At 34.0% G+C, this 16,236-nt stretch overlaps 1 protein-coding gene across 2 annotated transcripts in view; it reads right to left on the bottom strand.

Moving 5' to 3' along the window:
• The window catches only part of LOC113402248 (E3 ubiquitin-protein ligase SH3RF3), a 35,251-nt gene that overhangs the window by 15,729 nt on the left and 3,286 nt on the right, over nucleotides 1-16,236 (bottom strand). The window lies entirely within an intron of this gene.

Below are 16,236 nucleotides of genomic sequence, written 5' to 3'. Positions count from 1 at the left end.
TGTTTTAACATGAAAAAGTAATAATGATAACATATATATAAAACAATAGTTTTAATAAACAAATTTCCAAGAACGTTAGTTACGACATCGTCATACAAATGACCGAGATCAGAAACTGCAAACTCATCGGGATGAAAAAATGACGTAATACAATTATTAGACACAAAAAGCGAAAACATTAGTTTAAAGGACGAGCAAACACCAATAATATATTATTTAGAAGGATTACAGAAGTTGATGATGCTCTTGATCTCGATATGAGTGAATAATGTTTACATAAATGACCTGCCTCATCTCCTACGTGATAAACTCGAGATAGTATTGTTTGCTGATGATACATCTTTAATGTTTAAAATAAAAAGACGTCTTTCAATATATGACGATGTGAACAATGCTCTCTCCGTAATAGTAAATTGGTTAAGTGTTAATAATTTAATGTTAAATAGTAAAAAGACAAAATTCACTACTCCCAATGTACGCAAAAGTCAAAAATCTTTATTCAATATAGAAGTGTTTACACTTGCTTATTGATAGTCAAAAATCTACCACCGGTTCGGAATTTAACACCTCGGGGACCTGAGGAGATCCCGCGAAAGAAACTCAGCGGGATATTTTTTTTTCTATTTTGCATGTACAACAATAATTATATTTTAGTTATTTGAAACAGCCTGAAGGCGATCATTTTCAATCATCAAATTCTGTCACATGTGTATTCCACGAACCCGCAATGGAGCAGCGTGGTCGAATATGCTCTAAACCTTCTCCTCAAAGGGAGAGGAGGTCTTAGCCCAGCAGTGGGAAATTTACAGGCTGTTAATGAGTGGACTCTATCTATGGCCATCTCAGATAGCTAATAAGTGATACTAATCCAGACAGGACTTGCAGAAAAATCCTACCTACTATTGACCCTAACTACACTAAAACGGAGTTTTGCAAATATTGTCATCATACTATTTGCACACATAATCATGCGGATCATACGTGGTATGTGATTAAAAGCAATATAATAGGTTGATTCACATACACCATGAATAGGTAAATAAGATGTCTGTATTCAAATGCGACTTTTATAGCAAAAGAGTTCGGTTTTATCAAACTACCAGCTGCTCCGCGTGGTTTTACCCGCTTTAAACTTTCCTGCTCCGTCCCCGTTGGTCGTGACTAATACTTCCTCAAAAGTTGGACAATCAAACGTAAAGGTACGAACGATTTTTCGAATATCCTTCCTAGCCTATTTTTTCTCTTTCCACAATTCCCATTGTTTTGCGACGCAAAACTAATCTTTCTAAAAAGAGTACAGTTCAATTCGGCACTTCCGTCTTAGCCTGCGGCGATGAGGTTGACCACTACGGGAGACCCATTTGGCATCCAATTCTAATAGATATATAAATATATACTATTTTTACTTCAGTAAAATAGCTTGCTCAATCAAGCATCGAACGCGTTTCCTTAATAGGAGATGATGTTACCATTCAATAACAGCCTTTAATGTACGTCCGGATTGACGGACAAACTAATTGTATTCCATGCGTGCTCCGATAGTTGCGAATCCGATAGAATTTAAATTGACGACATGCATTAAGATTTATATCTACCTATGCAAATAAATGATAAGACGATTTTCGCTCGGCTTACTGAAAAAAATTACTAAACACAAAATACAAAAAAATATACCCGAAGATAAAGCTCATTTCGAGGGTTTAATAGAATAATTCTAACCTGCATTTCCCACTTTCAAAGGTTTTATATATAGACTACTGACGTGACAAGCGTGAATTGACCGATTACCATTAAATTTGAAACACATATATATACATTTTTCAAGGAGAATTTTGTTTTACCTATACTATAGGAGTACCAACAACGTCGATGCCGCTAGAGGGCACTGCAGTATGTATCGAAATGGGGTGAGTGGTGGTATAATTAAAATTTGATATGAAGCAAGCTTGAACTTCAAGAAAGGACGTCAGGCATAAAAATGCACAAAAACCTGACGACCAACCTCTAAAATGCGAGCGAAGCCGCGGTCGACAACTAATATACAATATAAATTAGATTAAGTATGATAATAAATGTACTGTTTACTGACTACACCACAAACTACATTGTAAATAAACAATGTAACATTTTCATAAGACGGCAGCACAATATCAATAAGACATAAAACTTTCAAAGAAACTGCCCATCGGTGTCCGGATTAGAACCTCTGACCCCTTTCCAACGTTATATAACTAACCTGACCGATCCGACCTAACCGGGCCAGGTATTTCTAGCTTGATCTTAATCACCGAGTATCTAATAACAAATTGTACTTAAGTAAGAAGACCCTTTCGACGGTCTCGTTCAGAGAACATTTTATTTTAGAAAACCTACAAAAAAAAAACGACACGACGAAAACATAAATCAAGCGTAAATGAGTTTTCTTTCATTCACTGAATAGTGGGACAGTTTCTCATGCTATTATAAGCGTTAAGTAAACCATCCACAAATATCCCACAACTGGGCGAAGGCCGCTCACCATTAGATAGATCCGGCGCCTATTCCATTAATTGATTATTTACAGCGGTTGAGACGATATACCCGTTGCAGTACTTATTCTCATGTCCAGGTTTTCTCACGATATTTGCTTTCTCTAGGAAATGAATTATAAACACAAAATAAGTACGTGAAAACTAAACTCTGGATTCGAACCTGCGATCTTCTGATCTTAACCCACATATCCCACAGGGCTTCGGATGAGTGGCTCTTACTTATGCCGAGATTGCGCATATTAATTCGCCTATGTCACGTAGATTGGACGGAGACGCAAATGAGATAGCTCGGAGCGGTCGAGATTACAGGGGATAGTAAATGGTCACACCCGCACCAGTCTTAAACATTCGCATTCTGAGGATTTCATTTGCGCTTGGTACCTAACCAACTGCAAGCTGCGAGCCGAAATCCAATGCTCTGTTTTGACTAGAACCCGAGGCAATATACAAGTTCTATTCTAAGCTGGCTACGTTAACCAGACAACATTATACGTAAATTTTAAATTGTCATCATTTCTTTGTGTCTAGTGTGTGACATTGAAATAGTTGATTTCCATCAACATTATTTACACACATCAATACAAAACATTTCTCAAAATCAGATCAACTGATGATGTTGTCAGCAAACGAGTAAAGAGTACTATCATTAATTGTACAGGTTCATTTCAAAATGTGAATCCTCCCGATAGACTTGGGTTACAAGGGCCAATATCAACGAAGATTGGCTGAGATTTTTTTGACGGAAAATATACATTAACTTTTTAATGGCTCAACTTCGGGTTTCGACTCAGGACCTCGGGATCTATAGACTTATAAGCTGCCACTAGGACCAATGTCAGTCTCACCTTTCGACATTCACCTTAGCTATTTATAATAACCTGAGCTATTAAAATATATCTAAGACATTTATATATTGTCTATACGTTATTAAAAACAAACAATTAATTCGACCTGTCTAGTATACAGTAGTTCCTAATTTTATTAGGAAAATAGAACATTCATGTTTCTGTACATCGACCAGACAAAAATAACCAAATATAACCTGAAGATCGAAGGTCGCGGTGAACTTCACAAAGGTCAAATAAAATGTCTAAACTCTCAATATAGGTGCAACAAACTCTGGATTGGCTCGTATCCTAATAACTCCTTTTAGTACCCTCACTGACAGCGCTATAAAGTCTACACTTGCGTACTTAGTAATCTCGCTTAAGAATTGCTTTTTTAAAAATTATTAAAAATATTTTCTAGCTGAGTTGAGTTTCTTCACTATGTTATATAAGTATACGGGACTAATTAACTATTCGAGACATTTCACCGCTGCAGATTCAAGATCAGAGCCAAGATAAGTTAGAATCTAATGCAGTGATTCCCAAAGTGGTCCGGGTGGACCCCCGGGGTCCACGGGAGACTTGCTGGGGGTCTACGTAGGCGTGAATAAAAAATGGGGGTCCATAAGATGTTAATGGGAGTCCACGAAAATTTATCTGCTTTTGATAGTGAAGAGCAAAAATGTAAGCATAGTTTTTATAAGATAAGATAATATTTTAATAAGGCAAGTGACTGTTACTTGTCCAAACTTTCGTATGTACAATTTCGTGTACAGACTTGCAAAGCGCTATCCGCCCGACAATGCTTAATGCTTGTTCAGACATGAACTTGATCACCACTATAAATACTTGATGCCAAAGGTACCTACCTTTTTTTTTTCGTCATCAGTTTGAGAGAATCACTAACAAATTCATAGATTTTAATTGCTGAAATACTCGTAGGGTTACTAAGGATACAATTAAAAGCACCAATATTAAACAAATTTAAATTTAGTTCATATTTTAGTGTTACTCGCAAACTGTGGTTACGGACACATGGCAATAGGTGGTCCACGAGAAAAATAAGTTTAAGACTAATTAGTTATAATTATACAATCTTTACCAAAATCAAAATATGCTCTATTCAAGTAAGATTTTACAAGAAATTTTGAATCGTCATTTTACACTCCTAAACGTAAAAGGTACCACCGGTTCGGAACGTAGATTCTATAAAAACAACCGGCAAGAAAATCAGTAGCTACACTTTTCCAACATATGAAATACAAAGTTAAATACAATTATATATAATTATATATATCCTGTCTGAAAGTCAACAAGGATTATAAATTATCTGTTTATATTTGAGTGGGTGTTTTAAATCGCACCCATCAGGTAGCGCTGCGATCGGGAAGTATACAAAATTCATATTAAACCCCCACAAAGTTATCAAGTACACGAGTTGTTGCGCTTCAAAGTTTCACCCACTTTTAATCTGGACTATTGAAGTGACAAGCGTGAACGATACACTCTCGTATATAATATGTATGTCTTGCACGAAATACCAAAAAAATATTACATTAAATAAACACCCATAGCCTATTCCAATGGATGTAGGAAAAAAGATAACCTTAGATTTACATACTTCATGTGATTTACTAATAACATATATATTTTTAATAAAACACTATTACACTTAACTACATATTTCCACTTTAATTTTACTTCAAAAATTCCGATAACACTTTCGTCGACGTTCAAAACGCCATTTTTTCGCAAATCCATTGTGAATATCATAGATTAATCAAGCTCTCGAACAATGATATCGCGTCAATTTGCTGTCAAATGTGCTGTTTCTGTTATGATTGGAATAGAGTATAAGTAAATACATTTATATATTTTAAATAAACTTATTGACTGAGATTATCTTATTATTTGATTTTATTTAAAGCGACGCATGGCTATATTCATCAAGCGTTCCAGTGTTTAAATGCAAAGGTCTTATTAATAACATTAATAATCGGCTTCGGGCGGATAAACCTTAACAACCAAATAGACCTTCGGTCGGACCAATTGATAACACAATATTATACGAACTATTGTTTTTTCGATATTAAATATGAAACAGATTGCTAGTAGAGCCGTAGGAGAAAGAGAGAGAGATATAGATGGCTAATGGATGGATTCAAATGGCTATTCGTTTTTAATAACTCTTCTTGTAAAGCGTAGGCTTTAAATATTTCTGTAAAATCCTTATCATATTCCTGATGTTATATCTTATCTGTATACAATCGATTATCTCTGTGAGTCAAGGTACTTCGGCAAATACTTCCGACAATATTAAAAATAAACACGAACAAACTGCGACTAATTATTCGAAAACCTACTGAGTTACCCGAATACAAAATTCTTATACCTAAACAAAGCCTGCCTCGTTGGTCAAGAAGCTATATATTAGACTACAAAAAAATCTACAGGTCCTTGGTTCAAAACCCAGGTCTCATAAAAAGTAATTGGTTTTTTTTTTATAGAAAAACTCTCAGTAACAGCCCAGAGTCTGGAAACTGGAAGTGTGTACAGTGTACACTCACGTGCCTCGGGAAGCACGTGAAGACGTCAGTCCTGCACCAGAACAATTTCTTGTCGTGTCGGATTTGCCGTCCCATCAGATTATGAGAGAGGGAATAGATCGTACATTTGTCGATTCAGCTCTATATTCCTGACCTGACCTGAATTCTACAAAAAAACTTCGCCTCATACACTTGAGCTTATGGATTATACTATCTGAATAATATATTATTATTTATTTTAAATCACAAACATCTAATCAACACAATCAGGCACAAAAGGTGGCTCGTACGAGATGGATGCGGGCTGCCCAAGATCGGGATGATCAGCGTTCTATAGGGGGTAAAAATATTTAAATTGAGACCAATAAATACAATGTCGCTCTTATGATATCGTCCTTGTTGATAATACCTACTTATCTCAAGGTATAATATCATATAAAAAGTATTATGCGAAATGTATTTATGTTATTGCGATAAGACGTCTGATGTGTTATGCATTTTAAATATTCGCACTGAAATTTATGAATGGAAATCTCTTCGATTCGGTACGTTGTTCAATTTGTGACCTAGTTTAAAAAAGGAGGTTATCAATTTCCGCTTGTATTATTTTAAATTATTAATAGAAATAAGATAAAATGTTTGCACGCAAGCGTGCGAGTCTACGAAAAAGAAGCTGGTGAACCCTTCACGACTTTGTGCGGGATCAACTGAGTGGGTATCGTCATCCATTCCACTGACAAGTTATGTTACATCGTTTCGTTTGAAAGGTGAATGGGCCAGTTAAAAAGTTGAAACACTGTAGGTGGAAAGGGTGATATGATTCGAGCAGACATTGGTATATACGATCATGTCCAGTTCAGTAGAATTAACACCAACCAAGAGCCGAGATGGCCCAGTGGTTAGAAAGGTTCAATACCCAGGCAGGCACCATTGAATTTTCAAGTGCTTAATTTGTGTTTATAATTCATCTCGTGCTCGGCGGTGAAGGAAAACATCGTGAGGAAACCTGCATGTGTCTAATTTCAACGAAATTCTGCCCCATTTGTATTCCACCAACCCGCATTGGAGCAGCATGGTGGAATATGCTCCAAACCTTCTCCTCAAAAGGGAGAGGAGGCCTATAGCCCAGCAGTGGGAAATTTACAGGCTGCTAATGCATGCTAATGCAAAACCAACCATCCAACGTTAAAAAGTTACCTGAATACCAGTTCATAACCTAATACTATATAGGTTGACGAATTGAGAACTTTAATCATTTCTGAAGTCGGTTAATAAAACTAATATATATGACATCCTAGCTACCTGAACACGAAGTTCGGCATATCTGTTACGTGTACAACGTCCGTCGACACTCCCATCGATCTTTAATTGTCCCAGTTACGAAGTGATGCTGTGGTTTATTTTTAGTAAAAGCTAAAATAGATCACCCTAAGCTTGGCAAGCGCAGCACATTACTTTGTTAATGGGATTGGATATTTTTATTTGGTTTTGAACTTAATCTCTAAATAAATATACAACTTCAATTTATAGCTCACTCGTTTCCGCTCGCGGTTTCGCCCGCGTTTTTAGGTTAGAATAATTAAATTCCTGTTTATTTCATTGAATATGCCTCATTGTTTACGTATTTAATAACTCGATATTAAATTATTATTCGATGTAATATGATTATTTAACGTATTATTGATTATTTTTTTCAATAATAACAATACGTTTACGTAACTTACTAAAACAAAACGAAATCGATTCACGATTAATAAGCTAATTTTCCTCTACTCAAAATACGATTATATTGCTGTACTAAAAATATATTTAATTTCATCTTTCCCCATTTATATATAGAAGATTATAATATATATTAAATAAAATGAGTATTACATTGAACCTAAATAATACTTTGAACACACAGTTCACAATTTATAACGTAAGATTTATAACATAAATATTACGTTTAGTTTAGTGTGCTTTCGACTTTACATCGTTCTACATATATATAAGGAGCTCTCGACAAAACGGTAAATACGATCACTAATTATATCTTATCATAGAGCACACAGGCACTAGTTTAATATTCTATTTCTAAATAGGATCCGTTTCGCCTCATTCTATGAATCGAGGTTCAGGCGAATTGTTATATAGCCTATATTTCTCTTTATTTATTAATTATTATAATTTAGTAACTTAATTCTACATTTAAACTTAGTTTTAAAACGTTAGTGGCTTATGAGCTGCACATAGTGGGATCTTAAGTTTGTGTCCCGAAATTGACCTATAAAAGTAATTGGGGTTTCTTAGGCAGATGTAAGCAAACTGATCACTTTGTAGACGGCCTGTTCGAAATTTAAACCACCTTTAAAACCCCCGATACTAAGCCAAACCCTCTAAATATTACAAAAGCTCAATATACTAAAAATACAGTACAATAACAGCTGGCAGAACAACTAGATATATATAGCCTATTCCAATCGAAAAAGGAATAAAGATAAACAAACCTTAGATTTACGTATTCAATGCGATTCGCTAATAGCTCTTGTTTATTACTAAGAGTTCTTGATTAATATATCTTTATTAATATACAAAACTTAACTAATTATATCCACTTTTGTTTTACTTACAAAGTTCCGATAACAACTTCGTCGACGTTAAAAATTTAAATTTATAATGAATGTTATCCAAGCTCTCTATCAATGATATGGCGTAAATTCGATGTCAAATGTTCTTTATTTGACTTTTGTCCTCTTGTGGTTGGATTAGACTATAGAGTGAGTGGTTATCTCCCAGGCGGTCCTACACGAAGCACCGGTAAAAATAACAAAATTATTGTAAAAACAAGAAAGTCATTCAGATTTTATTATAGCTCAATGTTGACCGACTCGCGATACACCAAGTGGCACTTCCTTACGCGAAATGAAAAACAGTTGCTCAACATTCCAGAAATTTCCATTAAAAAAAAAAAAGAAATATAATTTAAGTTTAGCTTTTTTTGGAGTAAAATATAATTATTAAATTACATTTAAATTTAAACTAGCATAGTGGCTACTGGATGATGAGTGATCAACACTGCCCATAGATAATGAAACTATAAGAAATATTAATCATTTCTTACTTCGCCAATGCGAAACCAACTTTGAGAACTGAGATGTTATGTCCGTTGTGCTTTTGACGACCTCCGTGGTCGAGTAGTGTGTACACCGGTTTTCATTGGTACGCCACTCCGAGGTCCTGGGTTCGATTCCCGGCCGAGTCGATGTAGAAAACGTTCATTAGTTTTCTATGTTGTCTTGGATCTGAGTGTATGTGGTACCGTCGTTACTTCTGATTCTCCATAACACAAGTGCTTTAGCTACTTACATTGGGATCAGAGTAATGTATGTGATGTTGTCCAATATTTATATTTATTTATTTATTGTGCTTGTAGTTGCTATGGCTCACTGACCCTTCATATCGGTATACAACTATACTTAGTATTGCCGTTTAGTAAGGGAATAAAACTAACTTGACAGCCTTGCACAAATCCCTATCACCAATACTGTACTCTATTCCAACCGTAACAGGAAAAAAGACAATTAACAACATTTGACAGCAAATTGACGCGATATCACTGGTCGAGAGCTTGATTAATCTATGATATTCACTATGGTTTTGCGAATTTTTTTTTATTTTGAACGTCGACGAAACTGTTATAGAAATTTTGGAAGTATACTTAGACTGGAAATAAGTAGTTGAGTGTAATGGTGTTGTATTATAAATAAAGTTATATTGAACATAAAATCTTAGTAGTGCACAATATAGCTGAGTTATTAGCAAATCGCACGAAATACATAAATCTAAGGTTTATTTATCTTTTTTCCTACTTCCATTGGAATAGGCTATACGATTGCGGGATAAACAGATCCTTTTTCGAAGTCGTTTCAAAATATATATATATATATATAATATTAATATTAAATAATAGGGGGAGTGAAATTAAAAATTGTTCCAAATTTAAATTTCACGAGATACGCCTTTAGCAGTACCTAACTACCGACATAAATTAAATTAGGCACAGAGAAAGATTAGGTATATTCTGGAACAGCACAAAGGGTACTTTTTATCCCTAGTATTAAATTAATTAAATTAAATATAAAGCGTTAGGGCACCACAGTCAATTGCTCGTAAGGTCATTTCATTTTAATGTGCAAGCATTGATCAGTCTCGTAGGGACAGATTCTGACACACGACTCGTATGACTAAGATCATTCTCTCGAACAATAACAAATACCACAGTATGCCAATGACCTTTTAACTGTTTTTAATCAAAGAATGGTACAATAACTAATGAGATAACTATGATGAAATCAGATGTTATAGTGCAGACATTCCCTCAGTTTAATAATCTGAAGGATGATGAATACGACACGATCAAAGAAAGTTCAGGCGCAGAACTAACGCCTTACTTGCTTTTTCTTGCCAGTAATCCCAATATCTCCGTCCTAATATGCTCATCTCTAAGTCTACTGAGTTCAACGAGTTAATTTTCATTTGAATATAAATGATTGAAGTTAACACAAAAAACATTCTATTCAAATGTCGCATGAAAAAAAAAACTCAACATCACTAAATCGATATACTTATTTTATAAATAATTGTGCAGTATTTTTATAAAACGTTCACAAAAATACTGACATATAATTTGTGTTTTACTTTATAAAAGTATAATCTCCAAAAATATTCATACGAATTGAAAAATCTTTAACCTAAAATCTCCAGAATCTAAATAAAGTAGTTCACTTAAAAAAAAAAAAACGCTCGAACGAATTATACTTAATATAACTAAAGTATATATATTTAAAAATAATTTTAATAATATATTATGTAGACAAGAGCACGTCAGATGCGTTCTGCTAGGTTCCAATAAATGATCAACGTTTCACGGCCCAATAGTTTTAATATAACGACAATTTATAAAGTTCGACACGTTCACTGCAAGTGGAATTCGCGGAGAAAGTTCGGCATATCGTGTAGCAAATTGACCCGAAGCGTATTGCATGACGCTTTTTTATACTTGATAAGAGATATTTTTTAAACGATATTCAATGTTATTAAAGATTAATATTTACATAATAAAATTAAAATTACGATTAGTTTCTTGTTTCTACTGTGTTACTTAAAATTTCCATCAATATTAAATTAAATTGAAATGTCTGTATTTCAAAGTAACTGCCTTATCTATACTAGTATACTGTAAGTATTGAAAGCCTGGGCTAAGGCCTCTTCCTGTAGGGGCCGGCTTGCTGAGCATATCCCACCACGCCACGAATTTTATTTAAATTCAAAAAATACAGTTTTCGATAATTTCCTTCACAACCGGGTACGGAATGAATTATGAAAACAAACTAAGTACATTACTTTGAACCCGCAATCATCGGTTAAGATTCATGCGTTCCAACCACTTAACCAACTCAACTGATGGTTATCTCAAAACGTGTCAAAATTTAATTATTATCTAATGAATTATTATTTATAAATTAATATTACTTTTATTATTGCTATTTTCTTAAACGCTTAAACTACACAAATACTTTTGAAACGAATTCGACGAATGCCATAAACTATTTAACTACTAAATTACCGTTTTGAAGGCACCAACCTGATGACAAAGAATAAATCAAACGCCGAGAAATCAATATAAGTCGTATACTTTTGGAACTGACCTCGTACATATTATTTATTCCACGTATTACGCAAAACGCAAATAAAGCAGGACGGAGCTAATTTAAAAATAAATTAAAACAGCTATATCTTGCCAGAACATCACAGATAAAAAACATTATACGTTGAGTTTATTCACGGCATTTAAAAAACTAAAATAAAAAAAAAGATTGCGTTAAACAACCTTATCGTAAAAAAAGTCTATTAGCGACCGTCTATTTACGTCATGACCGCAGATTTAACAATAATACTCGAGATAAGTTTCGATCTGATCGATTGCAATCTTTACAAAAAATAAAATCTTAGTTATTTCAACCAAATACAATACCAGCGAACATTTCAATGTTCGCGTGTTCTTAATATGAAAACTTAAAACGGTTTCTTAGTCATTCATTTATCATTAAAAACAGTAAAGCCCTCAAACGTCATATACGGCACGAATGCCTTTTGTTAATTCATATGAATTTACGACACAACTCAAGCCTAATAACATTAAATTTACTTACCTAAAGTAAAATAACTATTATCAATTATTTATTATTAAAAATATGTTATCTTTACGATATTCCTTACATAACGAAACAAAATACAAATTGAATGAATTAGATTAGTATAAAAATCACAAAACTCTTTTAAATACTCTAGCTGTATCCGGAAGGTTTCTTCTTCTTACTTCGCTGGTTTTTTAATAAACTAGCCGAACCCGCGTCTTTACCGGCGCGAAATTTATAAAACTTTATAGTGCACATAACATTCATTCATTTTATTTCCCATACATACATTGATCGATTCCCCATAAAACTTCTACCCTTTTATAATAACTAACCTCTGTCGTTCCATGGGACTTAAACTATCTCCACACCAAATTTCATCTAAATCGGTTCAGCGGTTCAAGAGTGAAGGGGTAACAGATAGGTACGATTAGTTTGGCGGCGGTGTCATATCTTGTGAAACATTTGTCACGTGTCATGTGAAAAATCTGTTTAAAAAAAAATTGGGTAAAATTAGAACATTCTCAAGTCAACGTTTGCGTGAACACTAACGAAATTTAAATACGAATTTACTCTCTCGACCTGCTTTGAAACAAAATGTAACGACTACGAAAATTCGATTGAGTACATAACGGATTACCTCTGGAAAAGTAATTAGTACGAAAGCTCATTCAACGCGAAAATCTGTTTGACAATAATTACTAGCGTTTAATCCGATGCCATAGCCGAGATGGTCCATTGGTTAGAACGCGTGCATCTTAACCGATTATTTCGGCTTCAAACCCAGGCAGGCACCACTGAATTTTCATGTGCTTAATTTGTGTTTATAATTCATCTCGTGCTCGGCGGTGAAGGAAAACATCCTGAGGAAACCTGCATGTGTCTAACCAACCCGCATTAGAGCAGCGTGGTGGAATATGCTCCAAGCCTTCTCCTCGAAGGGCTGGTTTAATTTACAGGCTGGTAATGTAATGTAAAATGTAAAATCCGATGTACGTTAGCGTGCTATATAAATCAGTAGAGTTATTCTGCAAGAACAAACTCGACACTCACCGCAGAGCGCGATTGTGAAATGTCAGATTGTGATACATGCGACATTGAATATAATAATTATAGCATATAAAGGTTACACGCATCAAAATAGCGTATCAGTGTAAGTCAAGGTACTCAACACGGAGTTTAACTCACAACCTTCGTATTAAGATCAATATGTTCTACGCACTGAGCCACTATATCTATACACTTACATCATGACTAGTATAAACAAGCTAGACATTGAAAGGATGAATTAAAAACAAATTTCGATACTTTGATAACAATTTTCACATAATCTATACTAATATTATAAATGCTAGTAACTCTGTCTGTCTGTCAGTTGCTCTTTCACGGTCAAACCACGGAACCGATTTTGATTAAGTTTTGTATGAAAGCTAGCTTGAACTCCAAGGAATGAGATGGGCTAACACATAAAAACCAAACCCTAAAACGCAATCGAAACCGCGGGCTACATCTAGTTTTATATACAAACTAGCTGTCCATCCCTCCCACTTTCCGCCTTAAAGATTAAATTTTCAGTAATACTTTCGTGGTGAGTGTCTACATCGCGAATTGAATATCTATGCTAGATTTCTAGTCAGTCAGTTTATATATATATTTACATAGATATGAACACATTATTTTAATTTTTTCGTACTTAATATAAATAATACGTTGCATCAAATTTATTCCTTATTTTAGTTTATCAACTTGACTAATCAAGATAAATCTACGTGAGTATGAGTTTCCAAGTGATATCTTAGTTTACTTAGAACATGTACATATTCTAGACGATAATTATATTTGCGATCTGATAAAACCGATCAATTCAAAACATATAATGCAGTATTATCTTCATTAAAAGGAAATGGTTACATAAAACTTTTATAATAAAAGTAACAAGACCAGTGGCTGGAACACTTGAAAAAAAATTTCAAATCCATTTAAGCCCGCATTTATAATATTTTTCGTGCTTCTCGTTAAAGGAAAACACCGTTAGGAAACCTGAATGTGTTCCACCAAATCCGCATTAATGCAACACGGTGGAGAATTCAAAACCTTATCAGGGGGAGAGATAACCCAGAACTTTCACATTCCGTTACTTATACCAAATACATAATAAAAATTATTTTTCGATTTCATAATTAAATACATATCTCAAATATAAATATATTCATAACAGCTTTTGATATACGTATTAATTTATCTGTTCATGATGAGGTATAGTTAGCCTCAAAAAGATGGGAGTTTTCGAAATCAAATTATCAAACTATTGACACCACAATCGTTCTCAATAAACACACATACTTATGTGCTTGACTGTACACGTACGAGTCCATGAGTCAATCAAATGTGACTCAAAGCAAATACCGTTTATATTAGACGATGTAATAAACTAGTGTTTATTTACGATGCCGGAGGAAGGGGCTGTTAACTCAGGATGCCATTGTACATTCGTGAAAGAAAATACATTTGTTCGAAAATAATATAATTTTTACAGAGAAAAGATAGACTGGAGTAAATAATGAAAAAATAAAAGAATAAGGTGCAAGAAAATTATAATGAAAGAATATACTTAAATAAATAAACTGAGGATTTATCTTAGTGAGAGTGTCAAAGTTGACGTTGCGTTTAACGTCGTGCGCCGGTTCTTGGACTGCGTTATAACCTTATTTAATAATATAATAAAAAACATAAGACTCAATTGTACACAATAAAGATCAAGGTTCATGACATAAGGGCAAATTTAATATGAAATCAATCACAGAATGATGCCCTGAGTTAGGACGTAGCGATCATTGTCAAGGGAGACTAACCAGCGGACATACACAAATTAATGCGCAAACACAAGTATATCCTATCCATTCACTTTCCGATTCAATAGCTAAACCGTCACCAACGGTAAGAGTTCGGTGGCAGCCATTATTTACTTTCAGAGACACGGGAATGAAAACAATGGCAATTTCAAGATTCTGTGCTGCTACTTAAAATCTCCACAGAAAAACTTTGAGACAAATGGCATTATAAGCTAGCGACTTGACCGACACTGCAGACGCTAAAAATAAGATTTTTTTTTATAAAAAAAATATATCAAACTCAAACTTCCTTTATTCAACATAGAAGCATTACACTTACTCATTGATGGTCAAATTAAACACTACCACCGGTTCGGAAAAAGGAACACCCTGACCTGAGAAGAACCGGCGAAAGAAACTCAGCGGGTCTTTATATATATCACTCAATTGAATGATACATCACACATCAACCCATGTCATAACTATACAGTAGAACATTAATAAACATATAACACAATCTATTATATCGCATGTACGTTAATGAAAACAATTTTTTCATCGTCTGTACCTCCGGTAGCGATTGTTTGTGCTATCCGCCCTAATTTGAGAGGAGTGGAGAATTGTTTTAATATTCCGTAACAAGTTAACTATACTTTTATACCGAAAGTTCAAAAATAGAGCAGTGTTTACTATTTCAAATCAAAATTCTACTAATATTATATAATAAAAAAAATTGTGTATTTTGAAATGTTTGCATGAACGATAAGACACTACTAATGAAATTTCATTTCGAAGACGATTTTGTCGTCAAAGAACATAGGATAACTTTTAATAAATATGTGTCGCATTTAATCAATAAAAAAAAGTAATTTACTATTAGTAAAGAAACGATTAATATAAAGTTATATGTTATTACATCACCGACTAATACATATATATATTATTTTATAGACCCATATGTGAACTTGATTGTACGCAATATTACCTAGCAACGGATATAGTCTATCCCTGTATCCCAGACTTCCTGCATGGAACACATGCGAATAGATACGTAGATAGTTGACTTTAGGTATACTAGATCGTATTACATAAGGTCACTAGGCTCTGTTACATGTAAATTGCTATATACGAATAATTTACGAGAAAAACAAGGCGAATGAACGTGACTGCACGGCGAATCAGCTGATTGTAATAAAAGATACAGATAGATTATGTCATAAGAGGCACGTATTATTTGCCTTTTTTTAAAATTATTTAAGGCATAAAAACAATAATTACCGTAAAATAATCATAATTATACACCTATCATGTGCTACTGTTAA

This window comes from Vanessa tameamea, chromosome 22 (genome assembly GCF_037043105.1).
Source record: "Vanessa tameamea isolate UH-Manoa-2023 chromosome 22, ilVanTame1 primary haplotype, whole genome shotgun sequence".
Classification (NCBI taxonomy): Eukaryota; Metazoa; Arthropoda; class Insecta; order Lepidoptera; family Nymphalidae; genus Vanessa; species Vanessa tameamea.
Note: the sequence above shows the minus strand (reverse complement) of the source record. Positions and strands in the feature narration are given on the sequence as shown.